The sequence below is a fragment of the Camelus ferus genome, chromosome 14, assembly GCF_009834535.1.
Source record: "Camelus ferus isolate YT-003-E chromosome 14, BCGSAC_Cfer_1.0, whole genome shotgun sequence".
In the NCBI taxonomy this organism is placed as follows: domain Eukaryota; kingdom Metazoa; phylum Chordata; class Mammalia; order Artiodactyla; family Camelidae; genus Camelus; species Camelus ferus.
In genome coordinates, this window is record NC_045709.1 from 8520792 (window position 1) to 8542183 (window position 21392).

Consider the following 21392-nt stretch of genomic DNA (forward strand, 5'->3'; position numbering starts at 1 on the left):
CTCTGTCTTCTGAGGTCATAGGCAAAATATTTGATCTGTTTTTCACAGGACAAACTATTGAGTTTTTCTTTCTTCCTTCCTTCCTTTCTTTCCTCTCAATATAAACTGTATTTACAAAATTCACAAGGAAAAAATGATTATGTTTTCAAATACACATTTCAAAAGTCTCAGATTTTAAAACAAACCCTGAATAATTCATTTTTTTAAAAAGGGGCTAAATATTGTGCTGGATGTTTATATATAGGTATTATTCTTTCCAGTTCTATTGAAATACAGTTGACATATGATCGTGTAAGTTTAAGGTGTAGAACATAATGATTTGGTATATGTATATGTTACAAAATGATGACCATAGTAAGTTTAGTTAACATCCATCACTCAAGTTTTTCTTTAAACTGATTTGTTAAAGTATTTTTTCTTAGTATAAAAGTAATTATAAAAAATAAATAAAAACAAAACAAAATAATGCATGTTCATCTTAAAAATCTAGCAAATACAAAGAAAAAGTCAAATCATATGTCATCCTATCATTAAGAGACACACATTTTTAGCATTTTGCTATATTTCCATCCCAACTTTTAATTTTCCATACTAACCATCTCTAGTTCCTTCAGCTATGCCTCGTTTGAAAGGGTTTCCAGATTTTTCATCACACTGATCATCACCTATTTCACACATTCTAGTTAGTTCTTCATGAAGTGCAGCAACTCAAAGTGAAGATTGTATGTCTAGGGCTGAATAAAAGCAGGCTTTCCTTTTGCTGTCAAAAATTACTGAAGTAAAGTTAAAGAGATTAGAGCCTTTATAATATAAGAAATCTCAGTCTAGGTTGATTTATGGTCTCTGTATATCAAGTTCTTCATCTATAAAGTGGGAATAATTATGCTCCTTTGAAATTTTGTTGGAAGCCATAAAAATGTATATAAAGTACTTGCTACATGATATGTGAAAATATTTTTATAAGTTATAATAATAACTAACATCTACTGAGCCACTATAGGTACAGTTACTACTCCTGTTTACGAACAAGGACATGAGGCCCAGGAGGAGGAAATTCTAGCCTGGCTCCCAAATCTTGGGAGGTGGCAGTGCCTGTCAGTTTGAATTCAGAACCTGTTTTCTGCTCCGCTACACTATGTTTTGTAGCCACTGATGTTACAACTGCTCTACTTCTCCCAAGGCATCATAGTGTTACAGTAACTTTTTTGGACATCATGTAATTTTGCTGATTCATTTAAAGTTTGCAATTTATTTTTTAAAAAATACCTAATGGAAAGCAACCAATCTGTCTTTCAATAGGCTGGATAAGCCATAGAATAGATAAAAACACATTAATATAGCCGTATAATGTAAAACCATTCATCAATAAAAAGGAATGAGCTCTCAAGCCATGCAATGACAAAAAAGAACCTTAAATACATATTGCTAAGTGAAAGAGGCCAGTCTGAGGAGGCTACATACTGTAAGAGTCCATTTATATTCCACTCTGAAAAAAGCAAAACTATAGAGATGGTAAACAGATCAATGGTTGCCAGGGACTCAGGAGGTGGGAGGATCGAAAAAGTGAATCACAGACGATTTTTTTAGGGTGGTGAAACAATTCTGTATGATATTGTAATGATACATGACACTATGCATTTGTATAAACCCGAAGAACTTTACAACACAAAGAGTAAACCTTAATATGTACAAATTAAAAAAATCATTTAGGTGGTTGGGAGATCCCAGGATGGGATGAAGAATGTGACGTATCATCTAATTATATTATAAATGCATGAAATAGCTTCACTGAATGGGGTGAGTGTAAAAGATGCCGATCTAAGTAACTTTCATCTGTAAGACTAAAGGCAAAGTAAGTGGTGTATAAACACCATAGTCTAGTTGATAAAGCTGTTTCTCAAGGGAGTGCAGGCTAACAATTCTGAAGCCACTACACACGTATATTGGGATTGAATAATTTGGTAAATAGATGGCAGACATAGGAGCCAGGTGTCTCACTGTTGGAGGAGACTACAGACAAGCAAGGCTAGAATGACCCATGTGGTGAGGAATCAGAGCAGGGCACATCCCTATGAACCATGTTTACTTAACAGAGATACAGAAATAGTTACGTGTGCGGTATGTGTACACTGATTAGGGCACAACCATTCATCTCCTTGACCTGTCAGCTGAGAGGGCCTAGAAGCAGTGACCCCTGCCTCCTGCTAGCAACAAGCACACCTAGGGTCTAGATCTCGGCTCTAGGTTTCAAATACTTTCTTCATTAAAGGGAACTAGGGCTCCCTGGAGAAATGGCTGATTCTAGCACTGGGACAGGAAATATACAGGATGAACCTGGAACATCTAGTAGTTCCAGAAAGCAAGGAGGTGCTTTAAAAAAAAAGGGGGGGGGGACCTGCAATGATGAGGGTATGTCAAAGGGCCAGAGGAGCCAATTGAAAGAGTTCCCCATGGTGAAAGCTGGAACAATCTGAGTGACAAAATAAGTAACATAATATTGGTATAACCTAAAATATAAACTAAGTATCCATGAGTCCACACTGATGTAAATAAATGATTGGATACATAAATAAATTGGGGAGAACAGACAAATCCCTCATGCAGAATTCCAAGTTATTTGCGTAGGTACTCTGCCCTTGAGGAGATGGTGCGGGACTCCCCGCTCCTTAAGTGTATACTGCTCATTCCAACCTGCTTCCAGAGAGTACGCTATGGGAAGTAGTGGGAGGAGTAACCTTACAGTGGGGAATCCTGCAAACACTACTTCAGTCAGGTGACCAAGGTCAACATCAACAGTGATAAGTCAAGGTGACAGTAAGGACCCCTGATGCAATGCGATGAAAATGGCATTTGACTTTCATGATCTTCCTCTAAACCCATAACCTCATCAGACAAACCCCAACTGAGGGACATTCTACAAAACAGCGGACTCCTCAAAAATGTCAAGATCATCAAAACCAAGGAAAATCTGAGAAATTCTCACAGTCAAGAGGCACCTAAGGAGACATGACAACTAAATGTGAAAATCTGAATAAATCTGAATAAAGTATGGACTTTTTCAGATGGCAAAAGTATACACAATTTTTTCTGTAAAGCTGAAACTATTCTAAATAAAAGTTTATTTTAAAAATTCTTGATGCTTTTCAGATGAACTCCCCTTAAACTGTGTTTAACTGTTCAACAATGTTTACAATATTGTAACCTAGTAATTGTTGTTCGAGGCAGAACCAAGTAGGAAATTATTACTGTAATTCCTTTCCTATACAGTGTTTACTTTTTCCCAGTGTTTCTATTTCCTTTTCTTCTTGGAATCTTTTGCAGTAATTCTCCATTTGTTTCTCCAAAAGTTCCATTATATCAAGTAGTTTTTCAAACCCCTTTTTTTCTGAAGCCTTGCCTCCCGGAGTCCTCTGGGGCCAGGGAAGGCCATTCTGTGAGAGGCTAATTTAATGTGGCCCAGGAGCCACCAGAAGACCGTATATCTGGACTTCTGGTGGTCAAACCTGATTTAAGGACAGAATTTAAGGAAGCTGGAGGAGTGAATGAATTATATACACTCAAAATGTCCTCTCCTGCTTTTCTTAGCTAGTGTTTGTTGGATGAAGTTGATATTATTCCAATCCGAAGCAAAGATATGTGATATTTCAGTTCTTGATGCCTTCAAGCACCTTCTGGGATACAGCAGACATCAATTTGTGAATCACTGCTGCTGGGGTACAGACTATTAGCCATACAGGTCCACCTAACCACACCATCACCCAGCCAACATTTCTTCATTTGATGCACAAGGAATCCATGATAGACTCTGCCAAATTCATGAACCTCAAATACAACAATTTTTTTCTTCTTCTCCACCTAACAACCCTAAATAACAATAACAACAAAAGAAGAGGTTTGAGGACAAAGGAACATATTTTTGCGCAGTATAATACCCATTTTTCACAGAATATGTTTAAATTTGTCCTCATGAATGCCAGATATATATATTTTTTTAATTTCATAAAACCTGTACCTACCACATGGCAAATGTTCAGTATTTTGATTGAAGTTATTAGAGTTACCTAGCATCTTAATGTGAAGGTCAGTTCTATGTTCATTTTAGCTTTTGTTCTCCCAGATCAAAATATTTGTTTTGGCTACACTGAGGGAGCCTTCCCAGAAAAAGTCTCTTCTTTGGCTATTAGTAAGTTAGTTCACTTCCTGTCTCTAACTCTGTGGAGACGATTCAGAAAAGATTAACTATAATCTCCAGGCTGCCCGTTTGCTTTTCATTTCCTCGCATTTTAAATCCTGTTCATTTTTGTATACTAGCTTCTCACATGGTAGGCAGATGCTTGATAAATATTTACTGCTTTGATTTAATTTAGAAAAACACCTTATGAGCTGAACACTATAGTTCCATTGGCAAAATTGGCTTCAGATTACCTTCACCTTGTCTCTGAATGTTTATTACAATTCACAAAGTACTGCGTGACCCTGTGTGCAAAAGTCACTGTAACCCACCCCTCCAACCCCCACCCCACACACAAAGACAGAGAGATAAATGTCCAAGTGCCAGGAAATGAAGAACCGAAGCCCCCTCAGAACCACCGAATTCCCAGCCCACTCAGCCTTTTTGCTATAAGGACGTCATTTCCCATTCTTTCCACTGACTTTGAAATTCATCCCAACTCAACGTTATCTGATTCTGATGCTGGCCAGCTTGTTACCATTAAAGGCATATAAATGAGTAAGCTTGCTTACTGCTAAATGTCTGAGTAAAAGCATGAGGTCGAAGAGGGTTTCTCCGCCCTCGTCAGGGAGAACAGTGGCCCTTTTGTGCTTTCGGATCTCTGGGTCTTGGCCCCGGCCTCTGCTTGGATAACTCATTGCTCTTCGACTTGCTGGGCTTCAGCCAGGTCTGTTCCTCCAACCCCACGAGCCATTCCCTCAGGGCAGCGCCGCCAGCGATAAACACAGCAGACTCCCTGTCCTCAGAGATCGGGCTTTCAGAACGTGGCCTGCCCATTTTGTGAACCTAACAAACACCCGATATAAAATTTCTAATTACAAACACCAAATTCTCTCTCCTAGGGTATCTAAAATCACAAGCCACTCTTTGTTAAGACCTTTTATTTTCACTAGAAAGCCCTTGCCAAATGCTGGCCACATTTCACTCTGCCTGATCCATGCTTTTTATCTCTTCTCAACCAGACAAACACATAATGATGCTTATTTGCTGGATAACCAGGCAGTCCATTTCCAAGACTGTATGTACACAATGCTTCTGCCCGGCTGACGGGCTGTGCAAAGTGCCCCAGATTCTCTGCCTGCCTCAGAGGTATTTCTCCGGTTCTGGCAGGAGGACTGTCACGCTCCTCAACAAAGGCCTTGCGGTTTCAAAGGAACTTTAGATCCTTTGATTTTAACAGTGTCAGTGGTTCTTCTCTGAGTCGTCTGACACCCAGCCCGCAGTGTGTTTAACACCGGATTTAGATGTGAAGTGGTAGAATTATGGAGCACAAACATCACCTGGCAAGTGACCATTTTGACAGATACATATTTTAATCTCTTTGCAAAACTGTGCCCTTTGGGCTTGTTTGCATCCTAGGGTAGTGGTCAGTAAACTTTACATCCCCAGCATGAATGAGGGGCCTGGCCCACGTCTATGTACCAAGGACAGAAAGGCAGGGAGACGTCCAAGGGTTGTGCAGCTCTGATTAGGCCCCTTTCTTATTCTGAGCCACAGTTGTTGGACATGTGGTTTCTGTTTGGCATACACTCCAGAGGCCCGGGTAGGCTCAGCGTGGCCCCGGACAGCAGGGAAAAAGAAAGGCTGCTGAGGCCTGCACTGCCCTAGGCTGCAGGAGAAAGGGTCAGGTCGGAAGTGGGTGGGAGTGGGAGGAGGGATCCTGGAGGAGTCTGCCGGGGAGAGCAGACAACGGGGAGGCCTCTGCTAGGGACAATTGGCGTGTATTTGGCTAGACTGTCTCCTTTTTGCACTTCTATCAGGAAACAGTACTGTAGTAAAAAACTGAAGAGGGTTCAGATAGAAAAAGTCTTATGCCCATATTGGGCACAGCCTTCCTGTTCATTCATTCATTCACTCATTCATCAATTTATTGAGCAACTATGATCCTAAGCACTGTTCTAGATTCTGATGACACAGTAGAGGATAAGCCAGACGAGTTCCCTGCCCTCCTAGGGCTTAACTTCTAATGGGGCAGGCAGAGAATTAACAAGCAAATATACCAGATAATTTTAGTTTATGATAAATGTTACGAGGGGGTGGGGAGCCAGGTGACACTGGGTGCCCAGGGAAGGCCTCTCTGAGGGGGGGGTGATGGTTTAGCTAAGAACCAAAGAATGAAAAGGAAGTTCTCACTGTGTGATGATCTAGGGCAGAGAGAGCTCCAAGCAGCATGAACAGCAAGTGCAAAGGCCCTGGGACAGGAAACACCTGGAGGTGTTTGAGGAACCCAGGGGGTTGGAGCACAGTGAGTGAGACACAGTACATGGGATGCATTAAGTGTCAGACAGAGACCCCATCATGGGAATGTTCAGGTCATGGCAAGGAGATGATATTTTAGTTTTATTACAATGCGAGTGGAGGGGGCAGTCAGTAGGGTTGCTTTGGGTTGAACTTCACAAGATTCCTACAACCTGATAAAGTCATGAAATACTCAGGGTCACAAAAAGAGATCAGATTTTGGGTAACCGTGCTAACTACTCCAACCATGTTGCTTATCAGGGCCACAGTGCCTACCAAGGGAGGCTCCTCTTCTCACAGACCTGCTTAAGATATGTCAATTAGAATTCAGGTGCATCCATCCATATGTCATGAACATCCATATGCCCCAATATCTAATAGCACTGGTGACCTATGGTGGGTCTTCATTCATTTATCAAATATTTATTAAGTGCCTGTTATGCAGCAGGAACATGGTGAGCAGAACAGACATATTCTTTGCTTATCATGGAACTTATATTCTACCTAGAATGACCAACAATTAAACACACAAAACATAAATTGTTTTGCTATAATAGGGAAAGTGCAGTGCCAAGGTAGCATATAGCAGCGTGTCAAGCAACTTGTCAAGGAAGACTTCCTGGAGGAAGTGATGTTTACGCTGAGAGCTAAAGACTAACAGGAGAAGGCCAGTTGTAGAGGAAGAGTTTACCAGATGGAAGGAACGGCACGTAACCAGAGGTGAGAGAGAACATGATATATTTTAAGAAACAAATATTTTCAGTAAGATGGGAGGCAGAGTACAAGATTGAGAAGTGAGAAGAAATGAGGCTGGAAATGTACTTAAGGACCAGCTAAATCATGAAAAAAATCTTAAAAGGGGTGTTAAATTAGCTGTACTTTATCGTGAACACACTGGGAACTCTCGGAGGGGTGTGGAAAATGGATTGGGAACCGGGGAAGATGGTGGTAGGAAAAGTCGTTGCGTTAATTCAGGGGAGAGATGATAGTGATTTGACCAAAATAGTAGCCACAGAGATGGAGCAAAGTCGGCTGATTACAGATACATTTACCCACAGCTTAAAAAGATGATGTGGAGCCAACTCTCTCTATGGAAATGAGGCCAAAAAAAATAAGGAAAGAATGAAATTGATGCAGAGAGAAGCTGAAGAGAGCATGATGGGCTGTGAAAGCCAAATTTATAAAGGAACAAAACCCAAGGAGATGTGGATGCCATGAGGAAGATTAAAGACGTGCAGAGTATAGGGGAAGAAAAGGGTACTGCGGACAAAGAGACCATAGGCTTGTGGGAGAGAGAAGGCGGGGCATGGTAGTCCCTAGGGCCGGCCCACTTCCTGGAACTTCCTGGGTTCCGTTTCCATAAGCCTCAGCTTTATCACGTGCTCTATTCATGAATTCTCATGATCCCCGTCTCTCTTACTGCTCCACACAAGGTAGTTTCTCCCCCTCCACACGTAGGCTGGCTCGACTGAGTTTTGTTTGTTGCAACTTAAAGAATCTGAGTAAACCAGTAATTGTTATACACACGAATTCTTCAAGAAGCTAATTAATTAAAACCATGCAAATTGATGCAGTTATCATGAGAACGGTAACTTCTGAGTGATCATCCGTGTCCCTGTCCAGGAATCAACTGTTTTTCAATTCAGTAAGCCCAACGGCAATCAAAACGTGGCTGGGAGAGCATAGATTCAGAACAGAAAGCACCGGACAGCCAGGATCTCTGATCTCTCTCCAACTCCTTCTCCAGGGGATGGGGCTGAATCACACGAAACCCCTTCTGAGGCAAGAGAGCCCAAACCCGGAGGCAGTTACCCAGGGATGCACGAGGCAAAAGAACAGGGGAGGGAAGCTGACTCTCGTTAAGAAGCCCACTAGAATATTCTGGAGAAGTCAGGTCAAACAGCAAGGGGGAAGGAAGGGTTGGTGAAAACCACAGATGATGAACCCTACTGCACACGGGGAGGATGAGATAAGGCTCAGGTTGGGGTGGGAGCTGGAAGAGTTCGGTCAGGCACCGTGCAAGGGAACTGAGCCGCCTACCAGGTTTCCTGCCTTGTGTGGGGGCAGAAGGAGATCAAGGTCTGGTCCATGTTCTTGAGGACTCACCCTCTGGTGAGAAGCCCAGACATACACACATTACACAGTATGGTGAGAAGTCAGGTTAGCACAGGTTCTGTGAGTTCACAAAGAGCATTGAGATTAATTTGGGGGTTCAGATACCACAGCTGAGCTCAGATATAAAGCTGAGTCATAGCTCTGCAGGGTATTTCAGAAGGAGCAAAGTTTTGGGTGTATCAGGAAGGATCTGAAGTACCCGAAACAGAATGTAAAGCGAGAAGTGATTAACAGCAGAAGAGAAGGCTGGGGCGGTGAAGAGAAGTCATTCCATGAAAGGCATTTCTATTTCCAAGATAACAATCTTAGACCTGTTCTTTTTCATAAATACAAATTGGTAAAAGTTTCATTCACAGAGGATAGAAAAATTATGCATCAAACACCACATCTTCCAACTTGAAAAAAAAATAGAAATATAGAAAAACTTTTGGTAGAACACTATTAAACTATAGCTGTTGCTATGTACCTTTTTACATTGCAAGTATCAAATAAACAAAAAATGACAAACTGTATGTTGAAGAATATAGTCACTGAGCTCAATTTAGTAGAAACAGGATATGGACACTGTAAACAGTGAATATAGACTTTTCTTTTTGTAAACCAGAAACAGAAAATATACATTCTTTCCTATTTTGTTGGAGCATCTTCTAATATTGATCATGCATTTAGATACAAAGAAAATATTAATAAAATATCCTAAATAGAGGTTTTATAGACCATGTTCTCTGATTAGACTCCAAGCTAGAAATCAGCAATAAAATTGGACTTGGTTTTATATGAAGTCACAGAAAGTATTTTAGCAAGAAAGAGACATAAGCATGTGAGGAATGGGTTGGAGGGGGAACTGGGAGACACAGGAGAAGGGAAATCAGTTAAAGAGATGGTGCAACAGTCTAAGAGAGCAACAATGTGGGTCTGAACCAAGACAGGAGTAGTGGGCGTTGAAAAGGAGTAGACAATTTAAGAAATATTTAGTAGATAAAATAATGAGGACTGGCCCACTGATTGGATTTAGGGATGGGTGAGAGGGGGTGAGGGATGGAGAAAGCTGAATGATTAGGTCCAGTAATGATGCGGTGGAGGCAGTGGCGTTAACTGAGGCAAGGGATCCAGGAGAAGGGAAGGGTCTTGGGGAAAAGGGGACGCTCAGGTTTGGGCTGCTTGGGCCTGAGGAACCCGGCCTGTAGTGCAGCTCATGGAGAGAAACAAGACTCTGTGCGTAGTCATGACCTGCAAGATTCTCCTTTTTTGTAAAAGAGATTAAGAACTAAGGCCAAGGAAGGTGAGAGAGTGTCGGTTCCTCTTTTATTTCGTGCCTAGTAGGGGATGGGAGTGATTATCAAAAGCACTTAATAGGACCTTACACCACCTCCCTCTTATGCCCAGAGTTCACCTGACATGCTCAGGAGCACACCCAAGATGGGGCAGCAAACGTCCAAGCCAGTCAGAAGACAAGGCTAAGGCCTATCCGACAATGCCACCAATGTCCACTAATGTAATAGTAACTCTAGAAAAGAGACAGGACTGCGGGTGAAAGCTAGCGAGCAGCCTTGCTTTTCACAAGTCGTGGGGAGACACAGAGGTCCTTTAGTGTGGGGACAGATCACAGACAGAAGTAAGCTTCGGGTGGAGGGATCAGGACCCCTCCGGGTGCTGGGGAGACAGAGGGAGGAAGAAGGAGGCCTGCAGCCTGGGAAGGGCCATGAAGCCAGCAGGGCGGACAAAGGGCGACGTGGCGGGGACAATGTGAGTAAGCCACCATTACTCCGCGGGCTCTTACGTCAAGTCATTAAAATTAGTTTTGCCCCATGACTTTCCTGAGAGTTTCTCTACGCTTCTTTGGATAATTGATATCTGAGACCGAGGAGATTCAGGACAGGCCTTTATTCAACACAGACACAGAGATAAAGTCTTGCTTTATGTGTTCACAGTTGAGGGATAAAGGACTTTTAATTATTTGAGGAGGCTTAGTAAGGGCTGACTACAATGACTTAGAAGATCTCAACTGGTGACGCAGCACACGCCTTCTAGAACGTGGTCGGCTCTGAAGCAGGTGGTACCGAGGGCCTGGAGAAGGAAGAGGTTGGCCCGCTTTGACCACTGGGTGATCTCAAGCAAAGGGCATGACTTTTTTAATCTGTGGTTTTCTAGTCTGTAAAATGGAAAAATTGCTTCATTCATTCCACAAACGTGTTGTGAGCATCTACTGTGTGTCAGGCACCACTCTACCCACCTTACAGAGTTATTTTGAGAATTAAAGGAAGCAGCATAGTGAAAGGGCTTAGCATAGTGTCTAGAACCTTGTCAGGTGCTAATTGCATTCATTTTTCTATCCAAGAGGATTTTTTTTTAATAGAATGAGAATAGGTATTCGAGCCAATATTGGGTCAGGCCAACAATGGGCCAAGATACTCAGAGTGTTTGTGATACATATCAGGGTTTCTTGTGGAGGAAAAGGATGGACTGAATCAGGGATCCAAGAATGAAAAGACCTTTAATTTAATGATGTATTTTTGTAGCAGTAGGATGAAGGGCAAAATGCTGCCTTTGGAAAACTGAGGCAGGTCTAAGTCAAGGTTGTTCTGGCAAGTCTGCAGAGGATGAAATGAAGCAGCATAGGTGTTCCATGACCCATTGGAAATACAAACGTCCTACCAGGGCTAGAACAGTAAGAAAGAACTACAAGGTGGTTTGCTTCATCAGTGCATTCAAAGTTAAGGTGCATGACAAAATAATTGTTCTTCTGAGACATCTCTAACTGTAAACCCTGCATTGCACTCACTGAAGCCTGGAAAGTGAATTTGCAATTCAGAATAAATATTTTGAATTAACTGGTAAGGGCCCTGATGATTCATATACTAGCATTTTCCAGTGCTCTAAGTAACTCATTTCTAAAAGTAAAGGAAGAAAAGCTGACTCTAGCTGGAAAACATGTTTTCTCTCAGTGTTCCTTTCGCTTCAGAAGTAAAAGTTGATTCATTATCAAAGGCTATGGCATTTTCCACTTTCCTTTTATAAACTGTAGCCCAGACACTGCAAAGCTGCATGAGGTTGGTCAGAAGTCACAATGGGACAGGATACACCCGAGCCCCACAGAGAGAAGGGGAAGAGCAAGGAACGTGCATGTTCCCCCTTGGTGCCCAGAAAGGCAATAACATTACTTACTACACTGTATGATTAACCGTAATTGGCTATTTATTTTTCAAGCTTCCCAGGAGACTATTAGCTCCTCAAGGGCAAGGACTGTGTATTATTAATCATTATAACCCTAACTGCTTGAAGTCCCTCGCAGGAGAGGCTCAGGAAATGCTTTAGAGTATGCAACGGGTCAGTGACTAGAGGGATGGGTGGAAAGAGGATGGATGAGCAGATGAATGGATGAATCTTAGGTTCCTGACCTTAAAGCAAAACAGCCATAACAATACAGGAAATGGTGCTCAAAAAAAGGAAGACAAAATAGACTGATTGACTTGGGCCCAAAAGAGTCACTGAAGAGGTGTCCAACTTCAAGTCATTAAGAAGAAAACTTGGATCTGGTTTTACCACAGTTTCTCCTAATCCATCCACCCGGGACTCTGGTCTGTACATTCCAGCAAGGAAAGCTGCTATGGGATAAATAAGGCTACCTCGTGGGGACCAAGAACAAGGAGGATCCCCAGGACTTTCTGAGAAGGACAGAAGGCCTGTCTACCTCATCCCTGTCCATGGAGTGAGGCAAAGGCTCCATCTGCCTGGGTGGAAGTGTTACAGGTGTCTTGGGCCACTGAGCACTCATCGTAAAGACAGCCTCACAATGGTCGCTTCTCACCATGGATGGGCCGTGGAGGGGTGAGTGGTGGAGGAGGTCTAGGAGCGGAGTCTGCATGGCTTGCTGGCTGACTTCAGAGCTGCAGTGCAAGGCACAAGGGAGCGTATTTACTATCAAGGGTGTGGTCAGGTCAGCGGCCGTGGAGCACCCGAAGCATAAACCTTTTGCTTCCCGGGCATCTCAGACTGAGCCTGACAAAATGGAATAATAAGAGAACAGCTATCCATCTGTGACAGAAAAGCCGGGCTGGGCTAACAAGCTAACTGACAAGTCTAAGTGTAACAAGTGTCAGATTACTGATCTGAGTTCTGCTGGGCTAACTTGTAAATCTAAGTTAATTAGTGTTGGTTTGCTGATTCCCTGTTCATGTTTTTTTGGCTAGCCAGCTGAATTTTCAGAGTCATATCTGGCCTTGAAATGTTGGTTTGCTGCCTTCCTGCCTCTACTTTTGTGATAATGATGCTGCTAAAGCTGTTCCATGCCTATTGGCCGCATACCCCAAGCTTGTAATTAACCCTGTAAAACCTCATGCGCATGTCTTGGAGGTGCTCAGAGCTTCGGAGCAGAAGCCCCTCTGAGCCCGCCGGCATAATACATCTGAGTACTCCAACCCTCCGAGTGGTGCTTGTTTCTTGGCTGGCCTGTCATTTCCGTAACACATCAATTCCTCCTAGAAAAGGAGAAACGGACCCCAAGTGAAAACCTCTGCAGGTCTGTAAACAACCAGGAGAGGGCAGCCTCTGGGGACAACACACTGGTCTGCAGAGCAGGAACTAAAGAGCTGCAGGGACAGAGGAGCTGCAGGGCCCCTCCCTGGGCAATGCTGACCCGAGGGCCTTTGGGGGAGGTTGTGCCTTAAGAGGGTCGTTAGAGAACGCAGTCTTTGCCTTTCTACTGGCCAACGGAACTTGAGAAAACAGACCATCTCGCAACTAACTCCATGGAAAACAGCCCTGAGGCTCACTGTACAAGGGTCCTCCCTCCACCCCCCACCCAGTACACGGTTCACACAGATGTCTGAAACCCCAAGCTTACAATCCATGCATTCAACAAGGTGGGGAATATTGGAGGGGAGGGGCCAAACATACCATACAAAAGGAAGGCTTGATTTTGTAGGTTATTCTACTGCTGTTGCCTCTAACTATTAAGGAGGTGGCAGATTATTGCCTTTAAGAGCATGGACTTGTGAGCCAAATGTCTAAGGTTTCAATCTTAGCTTAGTTGCTTTCTCCTCTGAGAACCTGAGCAAATTTCTTCACCTCCTAAGTTTCTGCTTCATGGAAGGGGATAATAAGTGTACCCATATCATAGAGTTGTTAAGAGGACGAATGTAAATAATCTAAGTAAATGCTGGCACATAGTAAGCACTCAGTAAATTAGTATACCTATAAAATATGACTTGAACGGTAAAATCTGAATCATATCACATTTGGCCAAACGTACCCAAGTTTCCTACATAATTGCCCATAGAGTAGTTGCTGGTTATGGGGGTGGTGATTGAGGAGGATGAACTGGGGACTCAAATCAAAGCCATATGTTATGATACAATCTTCTTTTTTTCTAAGATACTCAAAAATCCCTTGTTGAACCTCTGAAATTTTTATGGAACATAGTCTGGAAACCACTGCGTTATTGGAACAGAAACAAAAGCTGTGTGTCCTAAACTGATCACAGTGAGGTCAAGTTCTTTACATCTGGCCCACCCGTGCTAGAATAACCATAGACAACTGCTAATGTTGGCTCCGTTGAGGACATTCCTTCTGACATTTGGTGCCCTTGTGAGCAAGTACAAGTGATCCTAATCCTATTTGAAGACTACGTGATTGACGCTGCCAAGGAAAACAGTTAACAGGAGACATTAGGTTAGAGGAAATAAAACTCTGCTATTTGGGGTTACAATGAATAGACACGGAAGCATATAAAACATACAATAGAATGTTGATGAGATACTGAGTAAAAAATTTAAGTGCCTGTGAACACCAAATAATGAGATTTTAACAAAGGGCATAACTAGATAGAGTGATAAGCAGGTAAGGAAACAAAGACTCAGAGACTAACAACCACCTCACATTTGCCCAGAGCTGTAAGAAAAACTGGCCACTGTTTCTGTTGAGTCAAGTTATTTATGTCATGTAAAACTGTCACATGAACTGTAATCTTTTCCTTTAAAAAAAAAAAAAAAAAAAGCTTTGAAGGATAGATTGTCATTTAAAGATGACTAGAGCTTAAATCTGAGAATTGCTTATTTTAAGCCTTGTGTTTTAAAAATATTACCTCTGGGTGGTGAAGTTGAAGGAAAGACCGAGGAAAAGTAATCTCAAGCCTTTGGGAATTCTTCATCTCATATTTACCCTCCCTTTTGGTCTCTTCTCCTTTCCTTACTCTTTGTCTCTTCCACTTGGCAAAGGGTTGGGAGTTGAGTTTCAGGTGTTTCATTACATGAAATAATTGCATGAATTTGGTGTTTTGCCTGGAAGCAAAAACACAATGAACAAGGTTATGATCAAATGGTAATGCTATGACAGCAACTAATTAGGAAAGCCCAGCATACGTGAACAGAGTTTTGCTATTTGCAAATAAAGACTAAAAAAGTTAATATTTTATGTACTTAATAATATAGGCTATGTTATTACGCTGGTAGACAATTAGACATAATTGGTAAGCAATCATATATTTAGCCTGTGTTAGTTTGATATATGCAAATTATACTTTTACAGATTAGATCTTCTCTTTCTGGGGCCACAAATCAGTATCATCAAAGAAAAGCAGGGTTGAGTGATGAGAATGAGGCCAGAAGTGGCTGACAGAGCAGAGGACTCATCAAAATAGGCCCTGCATTCCTGGCCATTGGAGGTCTTGGATAAAACACTAGGGTGAGTGAAAGGAAAGTTGTTCATGTCAAGGCAGGAAGAAACAGGATAGGAATGGAAAAGGGATTTTTTTTTTTTTAAAGGAAGGGGTTTTAGTCAAGGGTAAATGAGATTTTTCTTGTTCTCATATCACCCACTTTTCACCACTCCCTCAAAACATTTATGATATCCAAAATTCCATAAAGAGTAAAGTTTTTCATTCCACAATTAGGGACACAGCTTGATAAATAAACTAGCTGGCAGAGGTAAAGCAAAACTCTTTCTCACTAAAATGTTAATGGCTGATACTGGATCCTTTGCTATTTTGATAGAAAGAGGAAGTAAGAGAATAAGAGGGCTCTGGCACCAGAAGGCTTCCCAAGGAAGGAAAGAAATGCCATATTAAATGGTAACTGGAGAAACAGCTAACATTATTGAGCGCTTATGTGCCAGACTGTGCTCTAAGCACTTTCACAGACTAACAAGCTCCCTCCCCACAGCACCTTGTCCAAGGTATTACTAACCCCTACTTCACAGATGAGGAAGCTGAGTCACAGAGAGATTAGGTGGCTCGCCCAGGGTCCCAGTGGTGGAGCCAAGGTTTGAGTTCTGGCATTTCTAGCCCTAGAGCCCATGCTCTGGCCCTAGCTGACAGAGAATTGGCTCCGAGAGAAGATGGCCCAGGAGACAAAACTTCCCCGTGTGGATGATGTTGCCTAAAGTGAGCCTGTTTACCTCGGAGTGTCAGGAGTGAGGAGCCCCACACAGAGGTGCTTTATCTAGTGCAGAGTTGTGTATCTGCTACTTAAAGGAACACCAGTGCTGGGGAGATTGTTACGTTCAGTCCTATGGAACATTTTGGTACCTTCTTGATCCCATGTGTGTGCCGCTTTGCTGCCTGAATTAGTGATCCTGTTGCAGTTACTTAAGCTCTCTGTGCCTGAGTGCACATTTGGAAACTGCGTTATTTCCACTTGTCAGCTTCCAGACTCAGAGGAATGCCGAAGGGCTAATGGGCTGATACATGCAAAGTGCTTTGAGCCATAAACCAGGACTAACTGAACTTTTAGAGAACAGTGTGACTTGGCAGTGGTATTTAGATTGACAGAGGTGGTAGAATATTCTCCTAGTAGCTTCTTTAGATGGTCTTGGTTCAGCTGCCTGGTCCACTACAGCTGCCTGAATTCTTCTCTAGACTTTTAAATGGCACCGTTTTAATGGAGGACAACTGTCTGGTAGACTTGGGAGATGCCCTTATAGTCTGGGATTGTTCAAATCATGTAGAGATAAGAATTCCTAATTTAAAATAAGAATCTTCAAGCCAGGACCTTGAAAGCCATTGCTTATCAAAAAAAAAAAAAAAAAAAAAATTAAAAAGAACTGGATCTACTCCAAGGAAACCTTTAACCTAATAGCAGACACCATATTCTGTTAGCATTCAGATCAAGTGATAGTGATTTAATTGACACCACCAAGGGCAGAACCAATTGCAAAATTTTTAAAAAAATAATTATTTACAAAGAGATGTAGGTAAGAAGATGCTCAAGAGACAAATTATAGATAATGTCTCAGTTGTAGATAATTAAAGACTAACACACACAAAAGAAGTATAAAGCCAGATTTTTTAAAAAAGAAAAATCAATCTGATTAATCCACACTGCCTTGTGGAATTTCCCTTTCATTTTTTAGGTTTATTTATTTATTTATTTTTTTAGAGGAGGTGCTGGGGATTGAATCCAGGACCTTGTGCATGCTAAGCATGCTCTCTGTCACTTGATCTATGCCCTCTCCCTCCTCCCTTTCATTTTTTAAAGCATAGAAATATTAGTTACCAGGATGGGGCAGTGTGGGGGAGGGTATAGCTCAAGTGGTAGAGCCGGTGCCTAGCACGCACAAGGTCCTGGGTTCATTCCCCACTACCTCCTCTAAAAATAAATATATAAACTTAATTACCTCCTCCCCCAACCAAAAAATAAATAAATAAAAATAAACTTGTGGGGAAAAAAAAAGAAACAGTAGTTACCAATCAGCGTCTTCAAATAAAATAAATGAAACCAGGAGGGTGATGACATATTTCAAATAGATCCAGGCATCAACGCAACAATTTAACCTTGAATTCATATCTTCTAAGGACAGAGGCATATCTTGGGGCAGTCATGTCTCTCCAGAAAGGAAGCAATCATTGTGAGCTAATAAATAAACATGACCAGTGGGAATCAAGGTGGAAATTCAGGAGCAGAAATGGGGCAGATTAAAGTAGTTTACAGAAAGGGTTTGAGAGCTAGGGACGGAAATCGAACGACAAAAGTAAAGTGGTAGGTGGTAAAGACTAGACAGTATTAAGGAGCTGCAAATTCAAAACAAGAAAAACAAACTGCTTTTCAGAGTGCTGTTATGATTCAGACCATTTCAAATAAAAGCTATGACAAATTTCAGAAAAATTTAGATACCAGAGATTTGGTTTTGAGATGCCAAGGCTTCCTTTTTGGCAGTGTTTTCTCGTGTCTGCGGACGCTTCTCTTTAAACACGAAGGCCTTATCTACTCCTCACCAGGGGAAAACGGTGACAGACAATCCTCAGTGCGAAAGCAAGGCAAGGCTTAATCTTCCCAGGGCCATTTGCGGACTAAAGCTTCATCTTTATGTGAAAAGAAATTTTCAGGTCATTAGCTGGTGGAAGAGATACAAGAACCTTTCTGGCGTCCCTTCTCCCAAATCTTACTGAAGGCACTTTCTGTTTTGCCTCTGTCTCCCTTGGCCCCATTTATGGCAGTGTTTATCTGGTTTACAAACACATCTTCACATTGTCTTTGCTGAATTGAAAGAGGTTCCTTTCACTAAAGAACAATGGGGCTTGTGCAAGGACAAGGTCATTTAGGTAAACTCGTGCTCTGACATTCTGCTGTGTTCGATCTATGATAAGGTCTTTGAAGGCCCACCATTGAGCATTTATGGCTGTCCACGTCAGGCAGGCTAGTCGTGAACAATCCCATTTCAGGTAGAAATGGTCATTGCCTTTGCTGAGAACTGGGGCGCAGGGGCTGATACCCTGCGTCTCTGTGTCGGAGCTTGTTTGCATGGGGGTGGGGGATAACTTCCTTGCCCACACTCTGCGGGCTGCCCCACCCTGCGCTGCACTCAATAGAAGGAAGGGTGGAGCTGGCACACAGAGTTTTGACAGTGCTCCAGTTCTCTGCACCCCAAATATTTACTGAGACAGTCAGGTAATTCTTTAGAGAGGCTGGACCTAACCTGCAAAAGCTGGCAGAGGGCCAGGAGGAGAAAGAAGTGTTCCCTCTGTTTGGAAAAGGCGTGCTTGGTGTGCCCGTAATAATTGCAGAAGCAATGATACAGAAATACAGGATGGAACTACACACCCTCTTCAAACTGATCACCCATTTGAAAATTCAGCTTCCGGGCAACCAGCCTATACTGTTCCCACGCAGACACTCCTGGGCTATGGGCAGCTGTTTCCTCTGCTTGGAAGTGTCTCTTCTCATTTAAAATCCACTTTTTCTTCGTAGATTCCTCTCCAGCCCTCTTCACATCCCACTTCCTGTACTAAGCCTCTCCCAGCTGTCCCAGCCCACAGTCATCACTTTGTTCTTTGGCCTCCTACACCACTTGCCTAGCACTTGGTAATTTCTGTAGTTGATCTGTTTATCCATTCAGCTCCCCACCCCCACCACCGGACTTTGCACGAAACAGTCAATCTTCACAACCTGCTTATAAATCGTTACAGTAGAGTGGGTGAGGCGTGCCTGACGCAAGTTCATGTTTGTGTAATTTTTAAGTTCAAGTTTCCCATGGTTAGCACTTTTGAAATGCAGTAAATCCTTAATGTATAATTGTTTTCAAGCATTATAGTTTTTTTTTTTTCTTTTTTAGGAGGCATAAGGAACAGCACTCGGCAGATCTGGGACTGAGGGACACTTAACTGGGGAGAGGAGCAAAAAGCAGGTTCACACAGTCCTAAACTCACACTGATGTGACCAACTCACCCCGTTTACCTGGGACATTGCCAGTTTTAACACTGAAAGTCCTGTGTCCCGGGCAGATCTAGATGGCTGATCACCACTCACTAGATGGCCAACACACATTTTGACAAAAAGCAAATGAAAGTGTTAAATAATGGATGGAGCCCTCTTTCTCTTCTCTCACCTCAAATCCTGGTACCATTGCCTCTCCAAGGACCCTCTACTCTTCCATGACAAGTGCAGGAGCAGGTAATAATGACCAGTTCCCAAGAAGGAACCTTGGGTTTATTCAACTCTCTCCCCTTCAGAAGCAGTCTCAGGCCTTGGAGGACAAATGGTCAAGGGAAAAAGCTTTATACAGAGTTCTCACGAAACAGAAACTAAAAGGAATATTTGGAACAGGAAACAGTGACCTTTATGGCATTATTCCCAAAGGGAAAGTCAAAGGCAGAGACTCAGGAAGGCAAAAGTCCAGGGTCCACAGGAACTCCAGCTTGCACTGAACATTCCACACGAGGCCTGCTCACTGTCTCTCCAAAACATCTGTTCTGATAATGTTTCCAGACAAGCAAGCTGACTGTGACAATTTGTGTGGCTTGACGAACAAGAAGACTGGAATCTACGACTGTGAATACATCTGAATGTTGTAGCATGCAGCAGAACGTAGTCATGCATTCTGAGCACCCAAAATCTTCTCTACTACAGAACAGACACACTTTGAAAAACAAAATGGGCCTGAAATAGGCGTCAACACAAAAGACATCATTAATAATTGTACACACAAAAATCAATTCAAGCTCTATAGTTCATATAATGATGAGGATTTTCCCCGTAATAAAATAACAGAGCTAAACGTTTTAATCTGCACAATGTGTAACCCAGTACCTCAGAACTAAAAGAAAAAGAGCATAATTGGGAAATGGAAATGTTACTGCCCGTATCTCTGTGTACCACTCAAGATTGAAGGTGGCGCTGATTCCTTTAAGTGTAGATTCCTCTGACTGAAAGTGCCCCTGTGTGCCCCGCACCAGGGCAGGCTAGACAATTTGGCCAGGAGCTGAAATTTAGGGCATACGGTGCAGGCATGTAATCTCACCACCAGAGGGTGTTCTTTCCTCTCCTGGATTGTAAGCAAGTTTATGTAACCACAAATGAACCCTAAACCAGCCCTACTGAAAATGGGCCAGGCCAGATCACAGGAAAGTGGATTAATTTGTAATATTCACACAAATTCCCTCTTGCCCTCCCAGTTAGGGGAGAATCAGGCTGGCAGCAAGCAGACCTATGCAAACTGTAGAGAACAGATTATACCCCTCTTGCTGCTCAAAACAGGAAAATGGTCACTTAGGAAATTAGCCCAGGTGGCTATTTCTGATCATCCCCCATGGGCTGAGCGGGAGTTTCAAGGAAGGGAGAGTGCACTGGCCAGAAAGAAAGAGCAGAAGGATTTCAGGGGCAGCAGTGCCTCCTGCTTGAATTTTGATCTAGACTAATTTACAATTGAAAAAGGTCGATGTCTCATTGGAGGCCAGAAGGCCTAGGAAAGTTACCAGAGAGATTTGACAACGGCCAGAGTCGGCCAGGGAATCTGTCCCAGCCCATTAGTATACCCAGTTTAGAAAGCAAGGCCCTGGAAAGATGCCCCAGGGAGATGCCCAAGGGAGTCAGTTTGAATTCAGCCAAGTGCTTACTCTGGAAAAAGGAAGACTTTGTCCCTTCTGGCTCATTCAGTGCCAGAGCTCTATCAGGGAGAAAGGCTGTGAAATTGAGAAATATGGGATATTAGGTCATCTGCCCAACTGAAGGCAGGCTCAACAAATCCAAACTTAAAGTCAATGAATAGTTTCCTTTTTTTTTTAAAATGGCCTTAAGTAATGCTTGTTCATTGCTAAAACTTCAAATAATACAGAGGGAAAAACAAAAAGTGAAGGCGTTTCCTCTCACAGCCAGCCTACTCCTTTCAGCCCCGCTCACCAGAAATACTGACTGTGAATACCTGGGCTCCTCTTTTTCAGGGCTTCCTGTTTCTATGAATCGGAAAAAATGGATCCATCTATTTGTCTACCCCTCTATCTATTCATTCCATATATCTTTCAATCATCCCTTTGGTTTTTTGGGGTTTTTTATACAAAATAGAGACCCCAAAATAGATACTATTCCACTTGAAATGTTCT

The 21392-nt window shown here is 42.5% G+C and overlaps 1 long non-coding RNA gene across 4 annotated transcripts; it reads right to left on the reverse strand.

Annotated features, from left to right (window-relative positions):
• Positions 1-465: 465 nt before the first annotated feature.
• On the reverse strand, positions 466-19939 carry LOC116668530. Of its 4 annotated transcripts, none has more exons than XR_004325653.1 (4): positions 19403-19939; positions 17692-17879; positions 14667-14862; positions 466-3864 (listed from the first exon to the last, which is right to left on the reverse strand). It is a non-coding gene; the product is annotated as an uncharacterized LOC116668530 (long non-coding RNA). The 4 variants fall into 4 exon arrangements; XR_004325654.1 differs by lacking the exon at positions 466-3864 and adding an exon at positions 10509-10651; XR_004325651.1 differs by lacking the exon at positions 466-3864 and adding an exon at positions 10509-12471.
• Between the last annotated feature and the right edge of the window lie 1453 nt (positions 19940-21392).